The 7,670-nt window shown below is 41.3% G+C and overlaps 1 long non-coding RNA gene across 1 annotated transcript; it reads right to left on the bottom strand.

The window, feature by feature from the left end:
* Positions 1-3,402: 3,402 nt before the first annotated feature.
* On the bottom strand, positions 3,403-4,034 carry LOC129658835 (uncharacterized). Its single transcript, XR_008717524.1, has 2 exons — positions 3,917-4,034; positions 3,403-3,725 (listed from the first exon to the last, which is right to left on the bottom strand). It is a non-coding gene; the product is annotated as an uncharacterized LOC129658835 (long non-coding RNA).
* Between the last annotated feature and the right edge of the window lie 3,636 nt (positions 4,035-7,670).

Here is a 7,670-nt window from a genome sequence, read left to right as displayed (position 1 = left end):
ATTTCATTGTCTCACTTCATCTCGCAGAGAGGTAAATGCTACTATTACTCCATTTTGCAGCTGACAAAATCGAAGCTGCAGGAGGTCAGACAGTGGCCTGAGTTCCCATGAACAGTCAAACCAGCAAAGCCAGTCTGTCCACCTCAGTAGTTTTAACCCTGGCCTCCTGCTGCTGCTGTTGCTAAGTCGCTTCAGTTGTGTCCAACTCTGTGTGACCCCATAGATAGCAGCCCACCAGGCTCCCTCATCCCTGGGATTCTCCAGGCAAGAACACTGGAGTGGGTTGCCATTTCCTTCTCCAATGCAGGAAAGTGAAAAGTGAAAGTGAAGTCACTCAGTTGTGTATGACTCTTCGCAACCCTATGGACTGCAGCCCACCAGGCTCCTCTGTCCATGGGATTTTCCAGGCAAGAGTACTGGAGTGGGGTGCCATTGCCCTACTTGGCATGAAATGGAAACAGTGACAGACTTTATTTTCTTGAGCTCCAAAATCACTGTGGACACTCACGGCAGCCATGAAATTTAAAAGACTCTTGATCCTTGGAAGGAAAGCTATGACAAACCTAGACATCATATTAAAAAAGCAGACATCACTTTGCCAACAAAGGTCCATATAGTCAAAGCTATGGTTTTTCCAGTGGTCATGTACAGATGTGAGAATTGGACCATAAAGAAGGCTGAGTGCCAAGGAATTGATGCTTTTGAACTGTGGTTCTGGATAAGAATCTTGAGAGTCCCTTGGACAGCAAGGAGATCAAACCAGTCAATCCTAAAGGAAATCAACCATGAATATTCATTGGAAGGACTGATGCTGAAGCTGAAACTCCAATATTTTGGCCACCTGATGCAGAGAGCTGACTCACTGGAAAAGACCCTGATACTGGCAAAGACAGAGGGCAGGAGGAGAAGGGAGTGACAGAGGATGAGATGGTTGGGTGGCATTACCAATTCAATGGACTCCTGGAGATAGTGAAGGACAGGGAAGTCTGATGTGTTGCAGTCCACGGGGTTGCAGAGTCAGACACGACTGAGAGACTGAACAACAACTCAGGTCGCCTGAGAAGAGTGTCTAAATTCCCGTGTCTGGTCCCCTCGGGCTCCACAAACCTTGACCTGGGTGGGAGGTGCCTTCAGCTCTTCAGGGCAGCCCAGAGCAGCCCTGCCTGCCAGGTGCCTGGGCCCTTCTGAGCTGGCTTTCACAGTGGCCAATGCCAAATCCACAGGCAGGGTAGGATCTTTAGCTGCCTTTTTCTTCAGCTAAAAGAGTCTTTTCTAAGCAATTGCAGGCATCAGGTGGTAAGAAAAACAATTGCTGTTTTTCTAGATCATTTTTTCACATCCATTACAAATGCGTTTCTGTTTTCTCCAGAAATTTCCTTTCATCTTCCCATTTTTTGCAAGGTTGTTGATCGTCTCACCAATCCGTCAGTGCTTCACCCTTCACTCTACCTTCAGAGTTTATCTATTCAAGACTCCGCTTACTGTTTTATGAAACAAAGCATTTCTCATTTTCCATTAAATATTAATATCAATATAATAGACCTGAGCCATAAGAGTTTTTAATCATCTCACTTTGGATCATTAAATCCCATTTCAGTTCATTTAGGATGTCAATAATATGAATTATAAAAGGTTCACTGCTCAGGTTTTAGCATCACAAGAAAATTACATTTTGCCATGATTTTGTCTCATGATTTCCCTATATGTTTACCCAGAGAATAGATAAATAGATCTGAGTATAGATTTTTAGATAAAATGTTATTATTAGGATGGATGAAAATCCATTTTTGCAGCGTATAACTTATTATGAAATGGAAAATTCTGATGCTGACTATCAGAAACTAGTGATCATATTTCTGTCAACCCAGGTTAATTTTCCCTCCAGAGGAGAAAGGAGTTGAAGAATCTCAGTTTCCATGTCAGAGAGCATTTGAAACAGAACAATGAAAACCAGAAGAGAATAAAGGGATGGTTTTGTGGTGGAAAGGTGGAAAGGCCTGAAAATAATCTCTGAAAAGCCATGTGAATTGATCCATTAGAAGCCCACCTTAGGGTTTAAACAGTAATTTCATCCCAGCCGTGGCTGTAGGATTCACTTTACATAGCAAGATGCTAGGTTTATTCATGTGCCATTCATATTACAAAGAAAACTCAGAGTTTTCAGGGGTCAAAATAGAACAACTGGACTGTTCCAGAAAGCTTCCAGTTCCAAGTAACCAGAAACGTAAAGGTCTTACCAACAAGAGACATCCAAACTCCTACTGACTGAGTGATGCCAAGGCGGCCATGATGGGAGACCTCGGTCGGCGCCCGGCAGTGTCAGAGTCTGACTCAAAGCAGAGGATGATGGAAAAGACAAGGTAGCGATTGAACCACAGTGGATGTCAGGTTTAAACTGGATAAAACTCACCTGTCAAATGATAAGGAGCAGGAAAATAAAATCAACAGGCGAGATTTTTAAAGGATAAATCACTGTGGATTCGTGATTCACCCTGCAAATGGAAGTCACCTTCTTAACTGCCTGCCTGCATTCTTTCCCATCCCTGCCTTCCCTTCTAGAAATTCACTGAGTGCCAACTACATTCTGGGCACGATACAAGGCAATGAGGGTAAAAGGCTGAATTACATTAACCAGGCACCCATCTTGCACTTCTCACTTTGGAGAGGTGGGGACAGACCAAGACCAAGCATATAGGAGACTTCATATTTTCACTTGTGCCATGTTTGATTTTAGCCAAATTTCTCCACCAACTTGGGTTTAGATTAAGCTAAGCTGTGTCTCCATTTCTCATTTAGCACAGGAAGCTTTGGTGGCAGCTGTCCTCTGTTAGCAACTGTGGGTGAAATAGAAAAGTCTTATTGCTTTGCCAGGCAAAGGGAGACACCAAGCTAATGCTTGGCTGTTATGGAGAAAATGGGAATAAAGAGTTACCAGTCCATCACAGAGGGTTGCTGGGAGGAATGCACATAAAAAGATGTGAAGTACAAGCCAACAGAAGTATTTGAATGTGGAGCCTAGCGTGTCCAGACTCACCACCTGAAAGCTCTTGATCAGAGCTTTCAGCCCTGGAGGTGAGGGTGGAACCAGGGTGAGCAGCTTGGCCTGGCTGGAGATTTGGAATTGTGAGGTGTGAGGAAGGAAGGCAGAATGCTGGAGGAAACCAACACGCCCACCATGACAGTCCTGAAACACGTGAGGTCCTGGCTTGAATGACTCTAATCTGTGAAATGTTCCATTGCCACAATGCCCCCAGCCCCTTAGACTAGGTTTGAGCTTTTCTACATCACAGAGTTGTGTTCACTATTGTGTTAGTTTGTTTTCAGGTTACTTGATGGGAAAGAAGGCCCCTGAGCTCTTGGTTAAGTGGAGGGAAAGTCCTGTGGGGGTGGGCCTGGCACTGCTTTGGCTGCAGGGGCGCATCCTGAACAGGACCCTTGGTCAGTGGCCCACACCTGGCTCTTTGGCTTGGGACTGACTTCTGAGCACTGTGGGCCTGGTCATTCCCAGTGGTGGCCAGAGGCATGGAGTCTTTCTGGCCAGGGACACTGGATCATGTCTCCCTGTTCTGACCCCTGGTCTTCAGCAAATTCCTGTGAGTTCCAGCTCAGTGAAGGTCATACTATGAAGAACTGCAATGCCTCTTTCTCCATCTCAAAGGCTAAGTTGTGTCCCCATTTCTCATTTAGCACAGGAAGCTTTGGTGGCAGCTGTCCTCTGTTAGCAACTGTGAGTGAAATAGAAAAGTCTTATTGCTTTGCCAGGCAAAGGGAGACACCAAGCTAATGCCCTCAAAATTGTGTCACAGGTGGGCGTAGTGAGGAGTTTTATAGTAATGGTTCAAAGAGGGAGTGATCAGCTGGTGAATAGTTTTCTGATTGGTTAGTGGTGAGGTAACCAGGAATCAGGATCATCAACCTTCTGGTTCCAACTGGTCTGGAGTCTACATGCTTGTGGGCAGCATATCCTTAAACTTTCCACTTGGGGGAAGTTTCAGCCTTTGCTAACAGCTCAGAGATATTGTGAAGCTTATCCCTTGAGGGGGAACCAGGACCCTGCCCCAAGGCTGCACTATTGTTAACTTGGCTGCTCCTCTCTTGTCTCTTCATCCTCTGCCTTCCCTGATTAGCAAGTGTTTGAATCTGCCCATTAGAACTCAGGCAAAGACCATGGAGGGTGAGTGAAATCTGTTTCCTATAATCAAGAGATGGAGGAGGCAGAAAGGCTTCCAAGCCCAGAGGCCCCACGGGATCCTGCTCAGTATCAACAACATAGGGGATAAAAAGAACTAGCATTTGGAATCCCAATTCCATTCAGATTATGACAGTTTCCTGTCTTTGAATGAATCATTTATCAGTTCCTCAGTCTTCGAGGCAGAGATTGAAGTACTTGGATTTCTCAACTGTTCAAGGGTGACTAGGTACCCCAGTATTGTTCATATGTAATTGCTGAGTTGACAGGTCAGAGAATTCTAGGCTAAAAAAAAAAATTAAATTCTCTCAGAAACATTTAATAAACAGTGTATTAAAGTAATTATAAAGTGTAATAAATATTAAGTGTAGAACTTGATGCTTATTTATAAATCATTCACACTTGTGCAGCCATCATCCAAATCTAGATCTAGAATATTCTAGATATTCTAGAATATTCTAGATACTCCTGGTACTCAGGAGCCATTCCACAGTCCCCACCAGGTCTTTACCCTCCCCTGAAAGTTTACCTATATTCTGACTTTGTCATTGTAATGTAGTTTTGCCTCTTGTAGATGCTTGTATTAGTAGAATCACACCGTATTTTGTGTTGGTCTTCATTTTCTCAATAAAACATTTGTCGTGTTCATATTCGTGGCCGTGTTGTGTTTGCTGTATGCTGTACAGCATTTCATTGTATGAATAAACCAGACTCTATTTTTCCATCCTTTTTTTTTTTTTTTGACAGACTTCTAGGTTGTTTCCAGTTTGGGGCTATAATGAACAGAACTGCTTTAAGCATTCTTGTATATGTCTTTGAGTGAATTTTTAGGCATTTTGTTAGGTATATGACAGGAATTTCTGGCTGACAGGGTCACACACAGTTTAGTGGATGCTGCTAAATTGTCTTCCAAAGTGATTGTTTCAGCTTATATTTCCATCAGCAATTTATGAGCCTTTCAGTTTATCGCCATTCTCTGAGCACTAGGTTTGGCCTCAGTTTAAAAGATTTTTTCATTCTAATAGGTGTGTTTTGTATCTCATTGGCTTTATTTTGCATTTTCCTGCTGGTCAGTGATGTTGAGCTCCTTAGCATATGCTATTGATCATTTGGATTTTTTGTTGTTGAAGGATCTAGACGAAGTTTTGCCCATTTTAAAAATTGGGTTACTTATTTTTGTTGATTTGTGGTGGTGCGTTGAAATACATATTTGTTGCATATTAGATGGATGTGTTTGTGTGCATCAGTTTCTGGATTTTATCTATTCCACTGCTGCTGTTTTTTGTCTTCTCATCAATAGCACAATATTTTAATCAGTTAGCTTTATGCAAGCCTTTCTAGCCGGTGGTGTAAATGTTTCTGCTTCATCTTTGTCAGGGTTGTCTTTATTTCCAATTCTTTGAATTCCCACACGAATTTTAGAATAGGCTGTATAGGCTTATTGATTTCCACCAAAAAGTCTACTGGGATGCCTGTTGAGATTTTATTGAATATATAGATCAATTTAAGAATTGACTTTTTAGTCTCCCAGTCCTTGAAGGTGGTACAGTTGATTCTTTTGATTTGTGAAATCTGCATTTCCTAATTTACCTGGTTGCTAAAATTTGTCAGCGCCAAATTGATACTTGTGGCATTTTGGGGTTGTTGTGGGCATGACCAGAGGGGTGATGGTTTTGAGTTCCTGGATGAGAGAGAGCAAGGCAGTCTCTGCCTCTTGTCTCAGCATTAGCACTACTAGTAAACAAGCATCCTTTGCACAGTAAATTCAGTGCTGTGTTTTTCAAAGTTTTGTGCTTTCTGTTGGTAATTTTTCTGTTTAAAATGGTCCCCAGGTGTAATGCTAAGGTGATGCCTGGGGCTCCTCAGCACGAGGAGATTATGATGCATCTTGTGGAGAAATTACACACTGGTGAATCTGTGTTTAGTCATGAGCTATACAATGTTAGTTGTGAGTTCAACATCCATGAATCATTAACATATTAAATAAGGGGTCTTCAAATAGAAGCTCACTTAAAACAAGGTTATATATTGACCACCTGACAAAAATATTGTGACCAGAGATTTACAGTAATCTAACTTCAAATTTCCCCGAAGAGCAATGGTCAGTATTTACTAAACCAGTGTTTGCAGACTTTATAGAACATAAGTACTGTAAACAACAAGGATTGACTATATTTCCCTCTATAAATTTGACTTTTTTGGCTTTAAAAAAGCTGAAGTATAGTTGATTTACAGTTTTATATTAGTTTCAGGTGTGCAACATTTTACTCTTTCTAAAATTATTATGAGCCAATGTCTATAATCCCCAGTGCTGCACAGTGTCTCTCTGTTGCTTGTCTACTTTATACATAGTAGTAGTTGGTACCTCTTTATCCCCTACTCTCAGCTTTCCCCTCTCTCCTTTCCTGTCCCCACTGCTAACTACAGATTTGTTCTCTATATCTGTGAGTCTGTCTCTGTTTTGTTATATACCTTCAATTACTTTAGTTTTTAGGTTCCACATGTAAGTGATATCATAGAGTATTTGTCTTTCTCTGTCTGACTTATTTCTAAGCATAATACCCTCTAGGCCCACCCACATTGTTGAAGATGGCATTATCTCATTCTTTTTAATCGCTGGGCAATATTCCAATGTATATATACCACATCTTGTTTCCCTATTCATCTGTTGATGGACACTTAGGTTGCTGCCTTATCTTGGATTATTTCCCCCTGTATATTTGGATCTTTAGTTTTTATTGGCAAACTTTAGTCTTTTTCTGTGCAAAGGTTTGCTCATGTTCTATTAGTGTTCATTTTTTTTTGAAATTTAAATTTCTATTTATTACTTGTATACAGAAAATAATCATTTTTGTATAATGATCCTGTGTCTGGTGATGTTAATAAGTTTGCTTATTATTTCTAATAGTTTGTAGATTATTTTGGATTTCTCTCCATATACCATTACATAATTTGTGAATAATTGTAGTTTTACCTCTCCCCTTTGCTCCCATTTCACATCTTTTTATTTTTCTTGCCTTTATAACTTTGGCTATGACTGCCTCTTGATCTTGTCTTGTTCAGTCGTTCAGTCATGTATGACTCTTTGTGACCCCATGAACTGCAGCACACCAGGCTTCCCTGTCCTTCACCATCTCCTGAGCTTTCCCAAACTCATGTCCATTGAATTGGTGATACCATCCAACCATCTTGTCAACTACCTATGAAGTATCAAATATAAGTGGTTAACAGTGGGTGTGATGGTTAATTTTATATGTCAACTTGACTGGGCCCATCATGCCCAGTTTTTGGTCAAATATCAGTCTAGATATTGCTGTAAAGGTAATTTTTAGATGTGGCTAACATTTAAATCAGTGCACCGTGAATAAAGCAGATTACACTCCATGATGTGGGTGGGCCTCTGCCAGTTATCAGGTGAAGGTCTTAAGAGAAAAATCACTGAGATCTCCCAAGGAAGTGAGGAGCCTTCTTTTAGAGACAA

This window comes from Bubalus kerabau, chromosome 8 (assembly GCF_029407905.1).
Source record: "Bubalus kerabau isolate K-KA32 ecotype Philippines breed swamp buffalo chromosome 8, PCC_UOA_SB_1v2, whole genome shotgun sequence".
NCBI classification, from domain to species: domain Eukaryota; kingdom Metazoa; phylum Chordata; class Mammalia; order Artiodactyla; family Bovidae; genus Bubalus; species Bubalus kerabau.
The sequence above is the reverse complement of the archived record's forward strand: the minus strand, read 5'-3'. Positions and strand labels throughout refer to the sequence as shown.